Source organism: Cryptotermes secundus, unplaced genomic scaffold, assembly GCF_002891405.2.
Source record: "Cryptotermes secundus unplaced genomic scaffold, Csec_1.0 scaffold116, whole genome shotgun sequence".
NCBI classification, from domain to species: Eukaryota; Metazoa; Arthropoda; class Insecta; order Blattodea; family Kalotermitidae; genus Cryptotermes; species Cryptotermes secundus.
Window position 1 is genome coordinate 1,434,915 of NW_019732857.1, and position 22,852 is coordinate 1,457,766.

The following is a 22,852-nucleotide window of genomic DNA, read 5'->3' on the forward strand; positions in this document are numbered from 1 at the left end:
TTGTCCCCAGTGGCCGTTTCTTTTTAATTTATCGAAAATGAAAGTGAAACTACACAACGACAATAAAGCAACAAATATATATCCATGAGAGTTTAAGAGCATAGAAATAGGATACAAAAATAGAGCTTAACCACACTAAATTTGAAGTTGAAACCGATTACAAAGCAGGAAACATAGAACACAGAATAATGGGCCGCATGCCCACAGTTTTACTGGCCAAATAGCCGGACGGTAACGTTGCATGCTACTTTCTTGTTTGGCTTAATCTTCAGTTCTGAAGAAGGAGGCAGTACTTTCCCCCCAAAACTATTGCGGAAATATGCTCCGTTATATCCCAGTTGGCATTACTCTTCATGTTGACTATCATGAGAACTTCAGATCTCAAGAAGAGATGTCGTCTGAAAATGTCTTCCGCTGATCATCGAAGGGGCGATATTAGAAACATCTTAATAGAGCGGTTTGGCTGCTCCTGGTACGGGACATGGGCGCTAGCATGCACTGCAGGAGTAGGAGGTTGTAGCCCAATACATCAAGACAGACCACTTACGAGACGTCGGCATGGATGGAAGAATAGTAACTGAATCAGAGTCAGCTGGTTTATGATAGCGTCCAATTGTGGCTTCTGATTGTTTGTTAGCGTACTTTGCCTATTTCGAAAAAATAAAATTAGGCTTATGCGATCTCAATGATGTCTTTGTACCTCTGTATCCCCCTTACCAACTCTCGAATGGCTGAAGTAGTTTTATGAACCTTTGTATGTATATCATGGCATCTGAGCCCATATCAACGGCGCATTCCATAAATTCCTTCCATCATTCTGTGTGTATATATGTGTACCCGCTAATTGCTAAGTAACGGCTCGGCAAAAAAAAAAACATTACCGCTTCAACGAATAAACAAGCAACAACAGAAAAATTGATAGACGCATCGTTTTCTGTGCGGGCAGTGACGTATCAAGGAAAGTAAACGATAAGTTGTTAACAGAACTTCTTGTTTTATGACGTCAGTATCAGATTATATAACGTTAATGAAAGACGGTCTTTTTTAAAAACGTTAATGGATTTTCAAATTCCATGAATGCTGGGAGTTTCTTGATAATTTGAGGAAATAAATATTTCAAGGCCGGTCACGGTAGCCGAGCGGTCTAAGGCATGTACTGTCTTCGCTCGCTTGGAAACCGGGATCGTGGGTTCGAATCCCACTCAGGGCATGGATGTTTAGTTTGTGTGTGTGCGTTTTTCTGTGTTTGTGTACAGCTGATCACCCACCCAAGGAGTCCTACCGAACGTGTAAACTCTAGAAAAACCGAAGTTAACGGAGAAGTTCATGGAGGTAGGCCTAGGCCCACTGGGGCTGTAGTGCCAATGAAAAAAAAATATTTCAAGAAATTTGTAATTACATGTAGTTAGTTTGTCAGTCAAGATCAATGGAATTAACATTTCAAACCATAATTATAAGAAAGGAAGACAGAAGAAACGTGTCCCTTACAAAATGTTCTTGGTTTTGAAAAGAAAACACACTGCCGTGCACAATTGTCTCTCACGATAGTGCACCGAAAGTACGCAAGTGAGTAGTTTCTTGCAATATGCTGCCTGGAGCGAGACGCGGTCTGAACTTGCATGTGTTTAGCTGCGCCGCCTGCCGGGTACCTGAAGTGGTTCTCCGCTATTCGGCCCGGGCTAGCAGTCCGGCCCACAGTCATTCACCTTCCGCGATGTCATCATAAGTGGTAGATGAACACATGCTCTTATTAAGAAGGAAAGAGAGCGGAATATTAAGGAATCATTTACATCAACATTACCCGGTTTCCGCGTAAAAATGCTGTTGTTATGTGGAAGGTGGAATGCATCAAAGTAGCAAAATATTCTCTGCCCTGCAACCCAGTATAGATGCAGAAGTTCCTTTCATTCCTGAAGAATTTAACAGCTCTCATTAATGACCATGGTGTATTACTTTGTTGCAACTTGAGGCTGGATAACGGTAAATTTTATGTTTAATAAGTAAATCCTGCATTGGGTTCCTGAGGCGTATGTATTCATGCTGAATTTATAGAGTAGCTGTCTCAGACAAACGAAGAGTTAAGTGCCAAAAGTAAGAGCACGGTATGTTTACACGTGTTTCTAGTATAGCCTAATTTACATTTGCTTGGTGAAAGGACCTCACAGTGAGCAACTGTGACTGTCTCCGCACCCTGATAAGTGCCTTCTTTGTTTCGTTGTTCATTGGTGACATTCAGCCAACCGAAGAGTTTGTTTGTCGAGAGAAGAAAAGGCAGGAGAAATTCATAAATTTGTTGCGATAAATCCACATATAATTAAAATAATCAGGTCAACGAGGATAAGATGAGTTGGGAATGTAGCACGAATGGGCTAAGTGGAATGCATTTACAATTTTGGTGGAAATTTGAGGAGAGAATCACTAGGAAGTCCTAGTTGTAGGTGGGTTGATAATATTAAAACGGATCTTAGAGATAGGTTGGAGTGGTTTGGACTGGATTCATCTGGTGCAGAATTGGGACGAATGAAGGGCTCTCGTGAACACTGTAATAAATTTTAGGGTTCCATAAAATGTTGGTAATATCTTGAGTGGCTGAGCGACTGGCGGTTTCTCAAGAAAGTCTCATCTCCGTGGAATTAGTTGGTTAAATACATATTAAATAAATATTGTGGCATGTAGACTCGTTGCTAGATAACGTCCGCGAAATAAGCAACTACACAACAGCTGTTTAAGTAAATGCTCTGCAAACAACGGCCGTTGTTAGGCAATGGCTGAGTGACGATCACGTGGGAAACTCAAAAGACACGAAAACAACAATGGCATAGACACATAGGAACGGTGTTTTCTGTGTGGTCCGTGTCGAGCAGTAATAAGCAGGAGAAGTCAGTGGAGTCCGACAATAATAAGAATTTGATCTTGGGCTCCAGATGGGTACTTGAAACCAAGACAGACTGGCCGGCTGACCGTCAGTTGTAAAATAACTTTGATTTTGTCTTGGAATGGAGTTAGTCAGTGGAGTGGAGTTAGAGCTTAGTGAGTTGGTTGGTGGGTTAGTGAGTTAGAGGACTTATGCAGTTCCGTCTTTGTGAACTGTTGCTTTTAAAAGCTGGTAACTTAGGCCGGGGACAATTAGGGAACCCAGAGGAAGAGGAATGTCCTCAGATGGAAGCCGCTACCAAGCAACGCCAGTGAAGACGTGAGTGTGGGCACAAATGTGCATGTGTAAGAGTGAAGTGTGAAATGTAAATTCGAGCTGAATCAAAGAGTCCAAAAAACCCGGTCACCAATCGAAGCCCCATCTGTAGTCACACTCCATAAAATTATGTGACAATATGGTCACTATTATGAGTGACCGTAGACGGAGTTTGCATTGAAGATTAGATTTATTTACCACTTACAGCCCATAAATACAAATTACTATAACGCTATCTCTAATTTCCACATTTTACAAATCACTACAGCGCACGCTAAGACTTTTCAGTCTGATGTGTCTTCACCAGTCGTTCCCTGGTAACAGTTTCTTAACAATGTGTTTTCTTGAACTGCACTGACCAAGTTTTATCTTCACAGATTCCCTTAGAACTCTCTGAACCTTCAGATTTGGAATTAGAATTACTTTACGACTGACGGTTTAGCGCCAATCAGTTCGTTTTTTTTTTTAATGAAGCCCCTTGAGACCCATGACCAGTAATTTTTCAACTAAATACTTGCCGTTATGACCCTTATATAACATCCTTCCTGACCAGAGGATGGATCTGTAGTTTACAATTGCTGTTTGTCCTTGCTGGTGCAGTCATTCTCGGGTCCGAATCCCGCGGGACTCATGACCATATCTTAGTGTCTCAGATTCGAGACTCCTCCGACCTGGACGGGGTCTCCGCATTAGGTTGGCCCATTTACACCCCCAGATACTGGATTCCCTTTTCGTCGCCTCCTACGACTCACTACGGTGGAGGTATTCGAATCCGCCTTCACACGGAATGGGGCTCTGAACCTACCTTACAACTCTCTCCGTTATAATATCTCGGCACGGACTGCGTAGAAAACACCGTTCATTTGCTTTACTCCAATTAATTTCCTGGGAACATGTTTGTTTGCCAAGGTGTTACTCGGTAACGGCTGCATATATTTGCTTTTTAAGAATCCGTTGCCTAGCAGCGGATGTTGTTTCGAGGTCGGTACAGAGTAGCAGATCTACATGTTATAATATATATGAAAATATATACAATAACGTGTGAGTGTTCTTTTGTAATTGCCGCTGTCTCTTGTCTCGTAATATGTATGTATTTCATCGCACTTTCCACATATTAAATTTAAATCCTTGTTCTGCGTCAGTCACTAACATTTGTCTAAGTCTGACATGTATTCGCTTTTTTGGAAGAACCCCTCTGTACATTTAACTTGGTCTTAGACAGTCGAGGCAAGTGCCTTATCATATTAGTCACTTTTTTGTACGATATGATTACGCTATTTGCCTAGATGTTCTGACAAAGCTACGACAAATAAGTGGTCCGGAATACTAGCTCGCGGATCTGAACTGGAGCCTGTTACTTCCCTCATTCCGTGACATTCGTTTATTAGGCAACCCTTGGAGTATAACCCTTTTTAGTCGTGGATTACTAAAGGCGGGGAGAGGTAGCTTGATGTACGAGAAGCAATTAAGTTGGCGTTTCCAGAACTGAGTCCAATAATATTTCGAATATAGTGACACCAATACCTACAGCTTAGATGGGGTAGAAACTGAGTCATAAATCCCGACTGTAAAAGGGCTCTTCTTTTGATTACTGTTAGAGACCTCAATTTCTAAAATATACCCTGTCATTGTTAATTTTCCTCTGCTATTAAAAGGGGGCACGCGGTAGCGTACTTGGTTGAGACACTATGGTACAAGCCAGAAAGTCGCGGGTTCAAGTCCCGATGAGGTTATTGGATATTGTTTCAATTTACCTAATCCTTCCAGCCGCACTATGGCCCTGGGGTCGACTCAGCCTCTAATAGAAATGAGTACCAGGAATATTCTTGGGTGTAAAGGGCGGCCGGCGGGTAGGGCTGAACCTTGCCGCAATCTATGAACCGATTGTCTAGAAAATATGCGAACCTCAACATCTCACAACTCTATGGGCCTCTACGGCCTGTTAAAGAGTTATCATTACTTTTTTTTACTGCTATTAAAAATACTTCATTGAGCTCTGGTGAAATGAAAGCCTAGTGTCTCTACTGCGGACACTCCCACTTTGAATGCCCTAAACTCACGACAAAGATAACAAACACACTGCTAAATAAACAATTAAGTAGGTAAGTAAGTAACTCCATGGAGCAGGAATCTTTTTGAGAATGTATAAGTCGCTCAGATAATTAAGAAATTCTTTCCTTTATGGACCCCAAATGTTCATTTCCGCGTTCACGGCCGTCTTCATATGATCCCTCTCAGAAGCCAGTGAATATAGCTCACTCCCTTCTACCCTATTTATTTAATGTTTATTTTGACATTAATATATTATCTACACCTAGGTTTTCCAAGTGGTCTTTTCCTATCAGGTTTTCAAACAAGAAGTTGGTGCCATTTACCCCTTCTGTAGTGTGCCCCATATGGCCCATCCGTCTTATCCTCCTACATTTTATTGTCCTAATAAGATTAAATGAATATTAGTTCTGAAATTTATAAAGCTCCTCATTATGCAATATTCCTTCCCTAAAAATATTCTCCTGTAAATTCTGTTCTCAGATGCTCCCAATCTATGCCTTTCCTTAATGTGAGAAACCAAATTTCAGATCCACATAGAACAACGACTCTTCACTTGTGTATATCTTAATAGTTTCTCGTTTAGTTACAAGAAGGAAGATTGAAGATTCTAAGCTGAACGGAAACAAGCACATCTAGAATTTGATCTCGCAATTTTTTTCCTGAGCGTAATTTAATTTCTGTTGCTTCCAAATGTTTACAATTATCTGAATTTCAGAAAACTTCTTAAAAATTTAATAGATATTTGGGGAAAAAATTGTGAAAAACTCCAGGTTTATCAGGATAGATGTTAAGAGCAGTTTTAGGATTATTTCTAGTTTTAAGACATTCAGTTCTCTCTAATAAAAAGGGTTAATCCAGAAATCGAGATTTATTAAGCTACGAAACTGTTAATGCAATTTGTGGAAGCAGTTTTATAATTATTCGTAACATAGCTGAACACGCTAAAGGGGTAGGTGATGTCTGTGATGGAGATGTTCATATGTATGTGATGTGGAATGCAGTGCTACAACAGCCTCTACGTCTCACAAATTTATTGCGCACAACGTGTATCATATTTACTCCTCCCTGAGTTCTTGCTTGCTGCTAATCTGACTGAAGAATGCCAATACAATATATGATACAAGGACGCCAGTGACAAGAAATTCGGCAGTTGTTAGTGAGATCATACATAGAGCAGTTGCAATTTGGAAAGTTGTCATACTTATCTCGGTAATTATTGTCTGCACCTAATTCATGATTCTCATTCCCCTTTTCATAGAAAATGTATATTCACCAGCTGGTGCGATGCCACCTCCGTCCCATCTGACCTAATTTACTCCCGCTAAATCTAACTTATATTTTAAGATTTCTTCCGCCACTGCCCTGAGCGAAACTGCCCTAACCTACTTCTTCCAAAGTTTTCATGTACCGAATCTCTTGTCCCTTTTCTTTAGTTGCTACCATTCAGTCCAGAACATTTTGTCTTCTCGTCTGTTGTCCAAAAACATAAAAATTAGAATGTAAAAAACTATAATTTTGCCTGTGGTTCTGTATGAATATGAAACATGGTCTCTGACATTAAGGGAGGAACGTAGACTGAGGGTATTTGAGAACAGGGTGTTGAGGAGAATATCTGGACCGAAGAGAGATGAAGTGACAGGAGGTTGGAGAAAACTGCATAATAAGGAGCTTCATAACTTGTACTCTTCTCCAAGTATAATTAGAATGATCAAATCAAGGAGAATGACATTGGTGGGTCGTGTAGCACGAATCAAGGAGAAGAGAAATGCATATAGGATACTGGTGGGGAAGCCAGAAGGAAAGAGACCACTAGGAAGACCAAGGCGCAGGTGGGTGGACAATATTAAAATGGATCTTAGAGAGATAGGATGGGATGGTATGGATTTGATTGATCTGGCTCAGTATTGGGACCGATGGAGGGCTCTTGTGAACACGGTAACGAACCTTCGGGTTCCATAAAATGCTGGGAAATTGAGTAGCTGCAGATTTGACTTCTCCTTAAGAAGGTCTCAGCTCCATAAGTAAATAAGTAAGTAAGTACTGTCTATTGAAGACGGGTGGATTACGTTTGGAGAGCATCTTGGTTCTGTTTCTAGGGTAGTTAAGTTAAGTTAAGTTAAGTTAAGTTAAGTTAAGAATATGGTGATGAACCAGTTTCAATTCGGATGATGGGTACAAGGAGAATCTACGTGTTTTGACGGAGAAATCGTTTTTTAAAGCACGTACTTGGAAAACCGATGTGAGTGTGTGTTTGTGTGTACGGATTATATAAAAAGTCTTTGAAAGACGTTCTGAAGATCTGAGCCGAATTGATGTTTCTCCGGACGCCGCCAAGTGTCAGCACTAGCTGTGTTTTGCTGTCCACTTCTGTCTTCCTGAATTTATTCCGTTAATTTATCAAATATCTATTTGAAGTTAATTCTCGTTGTATCAAAGGACTATATGTTTTATCGCTTCTTAACAGTTTCGTCTATACAGATAATATTCTACTTTCATACCCCTTATCTTATAACACAAGTTTTATTTCTGAATTGAATCTACTTACAAATAGAAGCACATGGATGATATAACTCCTCGTATGGAAGCTGAGGTACCCTCAGAAGTCAAATCCTTAGCGTTTCCACAGAAAACATTCCCTCCTCCTTCATCTAACATTCATATGACTTCTCCCTTGACTCCCTCTTTTCTCCCTAAAACACACCCTTTTCAGGGTCAACGCTAGTTAGTCGTTTCTTTGCAAGATTTGTTCCTCTCGGCTGGCACTTGGGTCCACCCAGCCTCTATCCAATTGTTACTGAAGGCTCTTTCCCATGGGTAAAACAGCCGTGACGTGAAGCTGACCATTCACCTCCAACTAGTGCTGAGGTCAAGAAAATGCAGGTATATACATCCACTCCCCATAAGATTTATGGTATAGTGCTTAATTAGTTAAGCACAGGGGTAACTCTGCTTCATCTACACATATGATTCTCTCTGATGCGTTTATCTAGCATTTATCTGTTTCTCATTGGTTCTTTATAACTTCATTTCTGTCTTATCTCAGTATGTTTTCGGTACCTGATCCGCTTGCTTGCCTCCTGTTTCTCGTCGGTTACTTTATTGGCTTAGTATTCCGATCCTGAAGATGCAGGCATCGCATTCCGTCGAGATACTGGTCCACGTCTATCGGACCACAAAGCGTTACGTCCAAGAAGACAGCACTCCTCAGTTGCGTGGTNCAGGTATATACATCCACTCCCCATAAGATTTATGGTATAGTGCTTAATTAGTTAAGCACAGGGGTAACTCTGCTTCATCTACACATATGATTCTCTCTGATGCGTTTATCTAGCATTTATCTGTTTCTCATTGGTTCTTTATAACTTCATTTCTGTCTTATCTCAGTATGTTTTCGGTACCTGATCCGCTTGCTTGCCTCCTGTTTCTCGTCGGTTACTTTATTGGCTTAGTATTCCGATCCTGAAGATGCAGGCATCGAATTCCGTCGAGATACTGGCCCACGTCTATCGGACCACAAGGTGTTACGTCCAAGAAGACAGCGCTCTTCAGTTGCGTGGTTGTTTTGATGACTATTCGCGTTTTATTTACATAAAAATCATTATAATGTCAGTAAAACTGAGCACGATAATAAGCTCTGCTCTAGCGTCACGGATAGAGTGGATGAGTCCGAAATCGGCAGACTCTAGCCCCAGTTATGACTCACGGCTCTTTTTAGCTGGGCATCGAGTTGAAACTTCGCCAGATTCTGAGAATTAAGAAATTTTGTTTCACTTCTCGAAATTAAATAAAATTTGGTTTTGGTTATGGCCTTATGAGGTGTAGATGGGGACTTTTACCATGAAGATGGAGGTAGCACGTTTCTCCGAAAAGTTGTTAACCAGCTATATGACTGCATGATCTTATAACCCTAAAGACTCAACAGCAATTTTTACCGCTTTGAAAAATTAAATTTAATAAAATATTTTTCTTTTATAAAATAGTACAAATATACCTGAGCATAGATCTTCGTTTGATGAAATTTAAACTTATTCATAGATGGAAGAAATTGTCAGTTATGTCTATTACGAGTTCTGTCGGAATCCAATGAATGTCTTCCTGATTTACATCAGTGCCTTTTTAATATTATAACAAACATGTGCTCAGTGGATGTTTGTTTGAAGCCTGCACTAAGCAATTATCATAAAGAAAGTCACAGCAGAAACCATCCAGTCCCTGTATATTCCTGTGATTTTCCATGCAAAAACAAAATTCATTCTCCTCTTTTTTCCCTTTTGAAGTATGATCCATGTCTTTCTCTTTTTAATTCTCAGGGTTTCCCTGATGTTGACCATGTTTTTGCTTTGTATTCTGTGTTCTTGTGTATACTGCTTGATCAACATATGCAGTGGCTACTGACCTCAGTAATTCTTCCATGACTACGTGTGGCATCGCAGCCTGTCATCATTTAAGCTCTGTGCACGAACTTATGTAGTCTTATAAATTCATACTTAATGACTTTAACTTTTGAAGCACAGTGATTACTATATATATCGCCTGCTTTAACATTAAATAACATCATATTTCGTCGCAGAATGTATTTATGTTTAGTACGATTTTCAAAAAAACAGCAATAATTTATCTATATAGCATTGTCACATGTTGGTGACTAGACATGCAATTCGGGCTGGTGACAAAATTTATTGAAAATTTATAACTCATAAGTACTGATAATTACAGCGCTACCGCTAATCTACACACATAGCAAATCACCATAGCAAACGCTGTCTGCCTGTTACAGCATTCAGTACCTGTTGTTTGGTTGCGGTTCCCAACAATGTACTGGCTACAATGTTCTCTATATATTCCCTACACGGACTGCACTGAAAGCGCCGCTACCAAAAATTCTTCTATTGTTGCGTCAGTATTTGTTGCCGCGATACTTGTTTATTTAGGCGTTAGCACGCAGCGGAGAATTTATGCATATCACAGACATCGCAGTATTAATGTGTTAGTCTTTGTAATACAGGTGAAGTGTGTTTTCATGAGGGAGGAACGTTTAAGTAATTACTGGTGTTGAACTCACAGGTTCCATAACTTCACTAAGTGAGTGATAGTCTCTCGAGAAGAACCCGGAACCATTGAGTAAATTATTCCATCAGTAGTTCATAGTTTGCACCTGACGGATTGTATTTCATTGCTGTAAGTAAGCCTACGTGTATGAAGCAGAGACTAGACACTACTACGACATACATTTTTTTTCTTGGCACTACAGCCCCAGTGGGCCTAGGCCTACCTCCATGAACTTCTCCGTTCACTTCGGTTTTTCTAGATCTTAGACATTCGGTAGGACTCCTTGGGCGGGTGATCAGTTCGTCGCAAGGCCTCTACCTGTACACAAACACAGAAAAACGCACACACAAACTAAACATTCATGCCTTGAGTGGGATTCGAACCCACGATCCCGGTTTCCAAGCGAGCGAAGACAGTGCACGCCTTGGACCGCTCGGCTACCGTGACCTGCACTATGACATACTATATTCCTGGTAAATTGACGTTATGCATAGTTTCTATGGGAATTATGGTAACCCTCTGGGATGCAGTTACATTAAGTGACGTGTGGTGTCCTGTGTGAACAACAGGATCGTGCCTACACAAACATTTTCCGCAATTAGCAACTGTAACTCCCTCTACATATCCGCTTCAATTTCACATACTTAAGTTATCCTTAGAACACAATGTCTTGAATTACGTTATAGTATTTGAGAGTAGAAACAGTTTTATTCCTTGGAACAACATCAGCTTGAGGCAAGATATGAAGGATTGCAGAGAATTACGAATTTGACGGTGAAAGTTGCTGCTATTATTTGTTTCGGAAGCAAATATTGAAGATTATATAAAAGTTGTTAATTTACGTACACAGCCGAATTGTGAAGCTGGTCACTCACCTCGAAGTAGACTCCCTGGTCCCTACCCACATTCGTGGCATGGAGTTTCGACAGAGCGAATCATATTTTTAAAATTTATGTCGCATATATTGGTGAAATACTTATATTTAAATGTCTCTCAGCATTGTTACTTTTAAGAGGATTAATTTATCATTTCCCCTCCAAGGTGTCTCCACCTTGTGGTGCTGGGGCTTGCGTGACTCTGTGACCTAGAGAGATATTCCGGAGGTAGTTTAACTTCCAGTAGGGTCACCCATGCCGGAAAGGTCAAACGGTAGAATCCAGACTAAGAGAGATACCCTGGTCCTCCAGGTTGGGGGTTGGGCATGAGGCTAACAACCTCATCCTGTAAAAAGAATTTTGTTCAGAAACCTAGCAACAAGCCTCGGGTCATCATGCGTGGGTCCATTCCTATGACAGAACTCATTGGTTGTGGAGACTGGTTGTAATGGAGATCAAGGCTCACCCAGGACTGCAGCGCAGTGTGGTAGATAGGAGGGCAATTTATGGTTCATTTAGCGTCCCGCTCAGTTCCACCGTCGAATGCTAGGATGACTAATGAATGATTAAATGGAATTTAAACTGAAGGAAGCAGTCGTAGCCTATTTAACGGAAATATACCAACATTCTCCTGGGGAGACTGAGGAGAACCATGGAAGGTCCAGTCAGGACAGTCCCTGTCCTAGTCGAGATTCCAAGAGGGTACCTTGGAAGTCAAGTCAAGAGCGCTACCGCATGATCCAACGTAATCAGTTCTCCAACGGGTGACTGGGATATCTGAGGCTGTTAGACGCGGAAGTTTGGATTGAGTACTGAATGACTTCATTGGGACTTTGAAGTGGAAATGTCAAGAAGCAAGTTTTTCCCCGAGTTTCTTGCGTTTTTCTCTGTTAATCACCATTCAGGTATTACTGCATACTCTTGTAACACAGCGCTTACCCAGAAGTGTGTCATAGTTGTGGCATCATCATAATCTGGATGCCTAAAGCTGTGGGCTCCATGACAGACTGGTGTCTGGCTATGCACCGGAAAAGGAAGTTCAAATATTTCTTTATTATTGTTTCAAGAGGAATGTGCTTATTGAAATCGTAAAGAAAGTAAGGATATTAACCCTTTTATTTATTCATTCATTCATTCATTCATTCATCAATGGCTCTACAGCCCTTTGATGGGCCCTGGCTTCTTCTTCAGTATGTAATCTTTTTTATACGGACGGTAGGATTCCTTGGACGAGTGATCAGCTCGTCACATAAGCCTCTACTTAAACACGGAATGATAAAAACACAGAATAAACACGTACAAAGATATCCATGCTTTGAGTGAGATTAGAACCCACGATCCCAGCGTTCGAGCGGGCAAAGACAGTTCATACCTTAGACGACGATGCCATTGTGATTGGCATTTTAAACCTTAGAAACACGAATTTCTTTTAAGTAATAATTAAGCGTTCAGTTTCTGCCTTACGAGTAATGCACCGTTGAACATTGTGAAGATANCGGCTTCTTCTTCTTCTTCTTCTTCAGTATGTAATCTTTTTTATACAGACGGTAGGACTCCTTGGACGAGTGATCAGCTCGTCACATAAGCCTCTACTTAAACACGGAATGATAAAAACACAGAATAAACACGTACAAAGATATCCATGCTTTGAGTGAGATTAGAACCCACGATCCCAGCGTTCGAGCGGGCAAAGACAGTTCATACCTTAGACGACGATGCCATTGTGATTGGCATTTTAAACCTTAGAAACACGAATTTCTTTTAAGTAATAATTAAGCGTTCAGTTTCTGCCTTACGAGTAATGCACCGTTGAACATTGTGAAGATAATTTTGTTAATACTGTTTATAATTTCTGTTTGTCCAGAGAAACATACATACAAAACACAATGTTATATTGACTTATGAAGACTTATTGACTTAATTAACTGCATGAACTACAAAATATACAGTGTTGGATGAGAAACAGTAACACGACATGAAAAATGGATCTCAAGCAATGATGTTTAAGTATCCCTTGTGCAGTATTCCCTGGTGAAGTGAGGAAATCCACGTAAACACGATGACAGTACTCCGGCAGTCTCTAATAATTACATCATTCTTGAGTGGTTCACTCCGCCATTACGATAAACCCAGTTGCGTTTATAGCCGGTTAGTCGTTTCCCACAGCTATTCCACGCATCCGCCACTGATCGTGTGCCGACAATGAAGCACGGGTGGTGCTCAGCTGCTGAGACACATTGCGACAGAACAGTTGGGTGTGCCGATTCACTGTCGTGACAATGACGCACGGATGGTGCTCAGCTGCTGAGACACATTGCGACAGAACAGTTGGGTGTGCCGATTCACTGTCGTGACAATGACGCACGGATGGTGCTCAGCTGCTGAGACACATTGCGACAGAACAGTTGGGTGTGCCGATTCACTGTCGTGACAATGACGCACGGATGGTGCTCAGCTGCTGAGACACATTGCGACAAAACAGTTGGGTGTGTCGATTCACTGTCGTGACAACGACGCCCGGAAAGGACAGGACGACCTCTTCTTTTTCGAAATTTCATTGAAGGGTAGTCCCAAATTCCAAATGATAATCATAAGCATACTGCATCTATAGGGTTCATGAGCGGCCAGTGGCGGTTCTTGGCGTAGCGTCAAGACCTGGCTTGTTCGTATAAAATTTATAGTGTATGAACTTTCCTCTTTACGTATTACTGCTGGGTTTCTGGATTTTCGGAACGGGAAGTAGCCTCCGGAAAACGAACTGTTTTCAGTCCTCACGTCTGACCTAGACCAAGGGTTCAGCAGGGGTTCCGTCTTTAGGACAGAACTGAATATCTACTTCTCCATCCTAGTAGATTCTAAAGGGTTCTGATAATTAGAATTACTTCGTTTTTGGACTTTGTCCATTGTACGGTATTCTAGAAAGTGGAAAACACGTTTCGGAAACTGGATTTATTTCTATCATCAGGTGAGGGGGGAGACACGTACGCAGTTGTGTCCCTTAGAAAGAGCTAACCTCAATCACTGGACCAGAGTAGGTGACCCCCCCCCCTCACCTTTAAAAGGTTCTGACACTCAGAATTACGGGGTTTTTGGACTTTGTCCATTGTCCTGTATTCTATAAACTAGAAAACACAAATTTTCGGAAACTGGACCTGTTTCCGTCCTCATGTGAGGAAGGGGAAGACACATACTCTGTTAGGGCTCTTAGTAAGCTGTAACTGGAGCAGAGTAGGTGCTTTCCTCCCTCATCTGAGGAGAAAAACAGATCCAATTTCCGAAAATTTGTGTTTTGTAGTTTCTAAAATACCGGATAATGGACAAAGTTCAAAAACCCAGTAATTCTGAGTACTTCTCCATTGTTGCACGAGATACATTTTTCATAATTTCAATTTGCTAATTTTCTTTTATGAAATTACTCCTCAATTTCGAATTTTTCCTATCCCCGCATACCGTTTGCTTTCTCGGTAAGCGCGTGTGTAAGCGCATGAGGAAAATCCCTAATATTGTCACTCCATAAAGCGGTATGCCGGTCTCGGTAGCCGAGCGGTCTAAGGCATGTACTGTCTTCACTCGCTTGGAAACCGGGATCGAGGGTTCGAATCCCACTCAGGACATGGATGTTTAGTTTGTGTGTGTGCGTTTTTCTGTGTTTGTGTACAGGTAGAGGTCTTGAGACGAGCTGATCACCCGCCCAAGGAGTTCCACCGAAATTCATGGAGGTAGGCCTAGGCCCACTGGGGCTGTAGTGCCAAGGAAAAAAATAAATAAAGCGGTATAGTGAGCCGTAAAACACAAAATTAATTTATTCAATGATAGAGAAACTGGACAGTTATTTAGTGCATATGACATAAGGTGATTAAAATATTAAGATTTCGCGGAACAGATTCCGCTAATGCACTCCATACGTCACAGGATAAATACGTCTGGCCTGAAAAGATTCTGTACATGTTCATGAAGTCTGAACATCTACAGCCGATCGAATGTTATAAAAGACGATTTACTCACTTTAGACAGTTATGCGTATTTACGGAAAACAACCTTTGATGAAATGACACTTCTTCTTTTCCTTCTCTTCGCCATTTTCTTTTCTCTTCATGCAGATCGACGTAGCAAACTGAAAGTGAGAATTTCTGTAACTAGAATAGCGTCCATGTTAGGTGGGTCCCTGTCACCACGGCAAGGCGCGTCCTCAGGTTGCGATGGTGGAGGCGCCCTTCAGGTTTGGAGGGAAGCTGCGAATATATTGAATAAACAGTCGCGGAGAGCGGACAAGGGGTGGTCCTCCAGCTAGGGGCTAACAACTCTTCACGGTAAAAAAAAATATGTTACGAAAATGAACACAAAGCCTCGGACCTGGACAGATTCCTTGGATAAACGGCCTAAGCTAAAGAAAATGGATACGAGATTTGGCACGTGGAATGTTCGAAGGTTGTATAGGGCAGGTTCGCTCAGGGCAGTGGCAGAAGAAATCTTGAAATGTAAGTTAGATCTAGCGGGAGTGCAGGAGGTCAGATGGGACGGAGGTGGCAACGCACCAGCAGGCGAATATACAGTTTCTATAGAAAGGGGAATGAAGACCATGAATTAGGCGCAGAATTTTTCTTACAAAAGAGAATTGTATCAACAGTTAAGAAGGTACAGTTCGTTAGTGATAGGATATCATATATAATACTAAAAGGTCGCTGGTGTGATATCATTGTTATGAATGTTCACGCCCCAACAGAAGATAAAATTGATGACATGAAGGACAGGTTCTATGAAGAACTAGAATATGTATTTGATAAATTCCCGAAGTGTCCTATGAAAATTTTGCTAGGAGATTTCAATGCCAAAGTAGGGAGGGAAGACATTTTCAAACCAACGATTGGGAACGAGAATTTGCATGAAATTAGTAATGATAATGGAGTTAGAGTTGTAAACGTTGCCACATTAAATATTCTTACTGTCAAAAGTACAATGTTCCCCCATCGTAATATCCATAAATTTACTGATGGGAAGATACACAATCAGACAGATCGAAACCTGATTCAGGAGGAATTGAGAGGAGACTGAACTCGAGTAATGCTTGCTGCCATTCAGTCCAGAACCTTTTGTCTTCTCGTCTGCTGTCCAAAAACTAAAAAATTAGAATATACAAAACTATAATTTTGCCTGTGGTTCTGTATGAGTGTGAAACTTTGTCTCTGACATTAAGGGAGGATCACAGACTGAGGGTGTTTGAGAACAGGGTGTTGAGGAGAATATTTGAATCGAAGAGAGATGAAGTGACAGGAGGTTGGGGAAAACTGCACAATGAGGAGCTTCATAACTTGTACTCTTCTCCAAGTATAATTAGAATGATCATGTGAAGGAGGATGAGGTGGGCAGGGCATGTAGCACGAGTGGGGGAGACGGGAATGCATACAGGATATTGGTGGGAAAGCCAGCAGGCAAGCGTCCACTAGGGAGACCAAGGTGTAGGTACGTGGACAATATTAAAATGGATATTAGAGTGATAGGATGGGATGTTATGGATTAGGTTGATCTGGCTCAGGATAGGGACCAGCGGAGGGCTCTTGTGAAGACGGTACTGAACCTTCGGGTTCCATAAAATGCTGAGAGATCCTTGAGTAGCTGCAGAATTGGCAGCTCCTCCAGAAGGGCTCAGGTCCATGAGCAAGTAAGATTATATGATTTTGTATAACATAATTTTCTGACTCACATTAAAAGAGTAAAGTTACACTGAACGCATAAGGGTGAATAAGAAATTGGCATGAATGTGATGAACGGTTTCGCAGAAATTCCTGCAGTCTCTGAATATATCGGGTAGCTCTATGCCACGGCAAGGAGGGAGCTTGCATCCAGATAATGATATAGTGACGTGCTGCCTGAAAGCCTGACTATGCAGCATGTTCCATAATCGGTCCGCAAAAGGCCTATTTAAGTGGGTTGAATGTACCAGCCAGAGAGATGAGTTCTAGAAGTTACAGAGGACAGTTGAAGTTTGCATTTGACCTTAGGTGAGCAGTCAGTCTTCAGTTTAGCCGTAATTGTGACTGTGAATAATTGTACTTGTGACTGTAAAAGTTAGCGTCCAATAAACATACTAGCCAAATCCGAAACCCGCGTGAATTATTGTTGCGTTACATAGGCAACACTCAACAATATTTACACATTGTTATTTATAAGTCACAGTTTGATTCCCGTAGTAAAACAAGAGGCGGATCAAATAAAATTAAATCGAATTAATAACGTATTTTGTTGTCCTATATCATAGTTCCCAACAAATACTTAAAATTGGAAATCCGGAATTTCTGTGTGAAATCCTACATACGTGTATATTGACTAGATCATGCACCAAACCTGTTCTTTGTGATCGAATTATTTAAGTTAGATTTTTATGTAATTACTCACATTATAACTCACAATAATGGCAAATACAAATATAAATCACTCCGTCCAATGTGACCTGTAAGTTTTTTACTACATGAAAACTCAACACCCTTACATGTTTCGGTCTCTGTGGACCATCTTCATAGGGCAAACATCACTACAATTAGGAAACCACCATCACATAAGTTGTTTAGACGTAAAGTACGTACACTTATATGCTACAATACATAGTACACAAAATAGAACATTTCACAAACAAATCAAACTCACAATAATGGCTTTTAAATCTATCAGTGGTTATCCCTTTGAATGTCTAACTTGTATTACCATAGCAGAATACTATTTACAAAGAAGCACCTAACACGTCAGACACATTGTGTTGTCAATTGATAACATGTGAGTCACAACTGAGGTTACGATTATAAATTACTTATATTTCATGTGAGTGTGGGGTAAGAAACCAACAGTGCTAAGTTCTAAAAGAGAGGATTTGTATTAGAAGAGTAAAGATGTTCGTTCACTTAGCTGTGTTTTAATGTGAGCCTGCGGTATGTCACGACTGCTTGCATAGGCGGTATACCTACACGTGAGTTCTGCTGCTAAGACATTTCGAGGCTCCAAGAACCTTATATATTTTCAATTATATTTATAAATTTAATGCCTCGTCATTGATAATTAATGAGGCAGATATGCTAATTACTTAGCCAGCTGCATAAAAGATTATGTAACATATTCCTCCACATTTTACCAAACTCAGATACTCATTTTTGTGGCCTCAAGATCCCGCCACTTGTTCATATCCGGAGCCAGATTAATCCAGTTGACACCTTCGCACTCTATTTATAATAATTTTTAAAATTGTACTTCCCTCTTCGCCTAAGTTTTCTAAGACTTAATTAATTAAATTCTCTTACTGGGGTGGGGGTGCAGTCCAACTGGGTCCACTTGGCACGGCGGCCGCTGATTGGCCTATTGTAGCCTGCCTCAGGTGATTATGATGATGAAGAATTTGGTGGAATGTAGATTGGCAAGGGAAACCGAAGTATTCAGAGAAAACACGCCCCAGCGCCACTTTGTCCGCCACAATTTCCACTTGACCAGACACGAGATCGAACCTGGGCCGCCGCGGTGGGAATCCAGCGACTAACCGCTTGAGCTATGGCGCGGCCCTAAGACCTGGCTGATACTCCGGCAGTGACAGGTGCTTTTTCCATTTGTTTTTGAAAACCACATTCAAAATTAGTATTATTTCCTTCCACATCACTTGTAATACGTGACTATGATGCTGTACAACCTCAGGAGGTAATATGATACAACGCTAGGAGTGATAGAAACGTGTGTTGAAAAATATTTTGTGGTCGCCCTATAACACTGAGTCCATTAAAGCGAGAGGCGCGTTGATACAGTGAAGTCTGACGGTGACGGGTCACGTACGATATCGCAACTGCCTTTCTTAATCACGCTAAGCCCCGAGAAATTCCGTTAGAATACAACCATCCTTACAGTCGGTACCCACTGAATAAACAATCACTTCTGCTTCAGGAAATTAAGGTGACCTACCCGTTTTTAACTGTAGGACTAAAGTTGAGACTGAGTCTTTTGGTATTGTGGCGTCAAATGGGCATACTACACCAGCCCCTTGATGAGAGATTTATAAAATGAATTTTTGGAATAATAACTAATGGGGTGGAGCATAAGTGTTCAGAGAAAAAATTATCACTTTGTCCGGTGCGAGTTTTATATGGACTAACCTGGGAATGAACTCGACACTCCGCGTTAAGAGGTCAGCGACTAATAGCCAGACTAAGGGTCGCGCCATAGCTCAAGCGGTTAGTTGCTGGCTTCCCACCGCGGCAGCCCGGGTTCGATCTCGGGGTCTGGTCAAGTGGGATTTGTGGTGGACAAAGTGGCACTGGGGCAGGTTTTCTCCTAGTACTTCGATTTCCCTTGCCAATCTTCATTCCACCAATTGCTCCACAGTCACCCTCACATATCATATGGGGCTGGTGCAATAGCCCAGAAGTGGCCGCAGTACAAAGGACTTAGTCCCACCCCACTAACATTAAAAAAAATCTTCAAACTATAGGTTGCCTATTATCTTGACAGTAAGTATTTATGTATATTTTCCGTGATCACTGCTAGTATCCTTAAAGGCATTCCATTTACAGGAATAACGTTATGCAGGGACCAACCTCCTTATGCGTGTGTTAGGAACGAGAATTTATGGGCCAATCCTTTTTATGGACGAGGGAAATAAAAAGGCGAATGACACGGAAACAGGAGTTAGGCTGAAACTAAAGTAAACTGAACGCAGTTTATGTAATTGTAGGTCCGGAGTCTTACTCAGACTGCAGAGATGGTGAGATGGTGTCTCTTCCGTACGTCTCCGTATGAATGCCGATATTTTTCGGAAAATAGACGACGACGAAGGCAGATTTTTTTTTCTAAACTTTTCATGTTCACTTTCGATGATGCATGACTGTGTTTCCGGTATGCGATAATTAAGTGAAATTAATGTGGATTTATATTGGAAGGGCTAAGGAAGAAGCTATGCTACAGGGCATGATTGATAGACTAATTGAAATTGGAAGGTGCTATGGCATGGAAATGAATGTGGAGAAAACAAAAGTAATGAAAATTTCGAGACAACCAACCCCAGTCACAATAAAGATAGACCAAAAACAACTGGAGAATGTGAAATGTTTTAAATATTTGGGTAGCTTGTTAACAGATGATGGAAGGTGTACTTGTGAAATTAAATCCAGGATTGCCATGGCAAAAGCTGCATTTAGCAAGAAGAAGAATCTTTTTACCAGCAAATTGGACTTAAATTTGAGGAAGAAACTAGTGAAATGCTACATTTGGAGCATAGCTCTGTATGGGGCTGAAACATGGACACTTAGGGCAGTAGATCAGAAACATCTGGAAAGTTTCGAAATGTGGTGTTGGAGAAGGATGGAGAAGATCAGTTGGACCGATTATGTGAGAAATGAAGAAGTGTTAATTAGAGTCAGTGAGCAGAAGAATATCCTACATGAAATAAGAAAACGGAAGGCTAATTGGATTGGTCATGTTTTACGCAGAAACTGCCTTCTAAAAGAAGCTATCGAAGGAAAGATAGATGGGCGGATAGAAGTGACAAGAAGACGAGGAAGAAGACGTAAGAAGATGCTGGATGACCTTGGGGACAGAAGAGGATACTGTCATTTGAAGGAGAAAGCTCTAGATCGCATTAAGTGGAGGAATTGTTTTGAAAGAGACTGTGGACCTGTCGTCTTGACAGATTACTGATGATGATGATGATATTGGAAGGTTATATAGAGCATGGAAGTTGAAGTCCTGGGAAAGTACAGGAATTTTGTTACATACAGGTTGCAGACACAAAGAATTTTCACACATGAACAACTTAGTTCTGGACGAAACTTCAGACTGAGGAAGCGTACATGATGGGTTTGAATATCTGTAGCCTGTTTTTCTTTCTGAGGGAATGAGAGTAGACTTATGAGACAAGTAAGCAGTACGCACGCGTGATTGCGCGTGTGTCTGTGTGTGTGTGTTCTGTCTGTCGGTCTCACCATTTTGAAATATTTGATCGATTTTAACAAAATTTGGTGTAGGCATTTGCGTATGTCTGTTTTGTATCTGTCGGTCTCACATTTTGAAATAATTGACCGATTTAAACAAAATTTGGTATATGCATTGGCCAATTGTGGATATCATTATAACCGGTATTAATGTGTCTGTATAAAACCCACAAATTACAGGAGCAAAAAGGGAACCACGTTCAGTACCAGAAAATCTGTGATCTTTTATTTGTTGTTAATGCAATATTAAGTTGTACTGCGATGTGAATGTTCTGATAGAGTATCACTGCTATAAGTATCATATAAATAGAGTGATACTTACGATCTATAAGGAAAAAAATATTTTAAAAATTGACACTTTAGAGTTAATAAAACTAATGTGCTCGGTAGTATAAGATCATAAGTATAAGATCATTTTTGGATCATCATCATCAGTAATCTGTCAAGACGACAGGTCCACAGTCTCTTCCAAAACAATTCCTCCGTTTAATGCGATCTAGAGCTTTCTCCTTCAAATAACAGTATCCTCTTCTGCCCCCAAGGTCATCCAGCATCTTCTCACGTCTTCTTCCTCGTCTTCTTGTCACTTCTATCCGCCCATCTATCTTTCCTTCGATAGCTTCTTTTAGAAGGCAGTTTCTGCGTAAAACATGACCAATCCAATTAGCCTTCCGTTTTCTTATTTCATGTAGGATATTCTTCTGCTCACTGACTCTAATTAACACTTCTTCATTTCTCACATAATCGGTTCAACTGATCTTCTCCATCCTTCTCCAACACCACATTTCTAAACTTTCCAGATGTTTCTGATCTACTGCCCTAAGTGTCCATGTTTCAGCCACATACAGAGTTATGCTCCAAAATTTTGGATACCATATAAAAATTTCTAGTTCATTTAAAGTCTAAATTCATTTATGCAATTGTAGATCGATTACCTGTACCTTGGTATATCATCCAATAAAGTTTTAACAATTATTACAACGTGCGTTTGTAATTATGAAATTGAATATGACATTTAAAAATGTACTATTTTATTTCTCTCACCTTCATTCTTGTGATTTAAAAGTGTCTTTCACTAGTAATGATTATACTTTCGTAATGTATATTTCCATATAATTGAGGAATCAAGTGGTATAAAAATGTCAGTTAGCAGGTTTACAAATTGGATACTACTTAAATATACCTCACGTATTCTTGTTCCCTACTACCGAAAATTGTAGACCAGCAAACTCAGTGAAAGCGAGAGGCGTTTCTTTCAAGCACATGAAGAAAAATTAAAATATGCATATCCGGACCTAGTGAAGAGAATGAAAAAGTTAAAAATTATTGAAATGGGGTATAACGTAATTTGGGGTAGTGATGTTTAAGCAGCGCCTGTCACGGTAGCCGAGCGGTCTAAGGCATGTACTGTCTTCGCTAGCTTGGAAACCGGGCTCGTGGGTTCGAGTCCCACTTAGGGCATGGATGTTTAGTTTGTGTGTGTGCGTCTTTCTGTGTTTGTGTACAGGTAGAGGCCTTGCGACGAGCTGATCACCCGCCCATTGAGTCCTACCGAATATGTAAGATCTAGAAAAACCGAAGTGAACAGAGAAGTTTATGGATGTAGGCCTAGGCCCACTGGGACTGTAGTGCCAAGGAAAAAAATGTTTAAGCATGCTGCTACATCCAACAAAATACAATACATCTGCAGTGCTAACATTAGTTGGTTGTAATTGTAGATCAAAATTGTC

General features: G+C 40.8%; 1 protein-coding gene across 2 annotated transcripts in view; it reads left to right on the forward strand.

Moving 5' to 3' along the window:
• Positions 1 to 22,852, forward strand: part of LOC111867749 — a 143,507-nt gene that overhangs the window by 38,634 nt on the left and 82,021 nt on the right. The window lies entirely within an intron of this gene.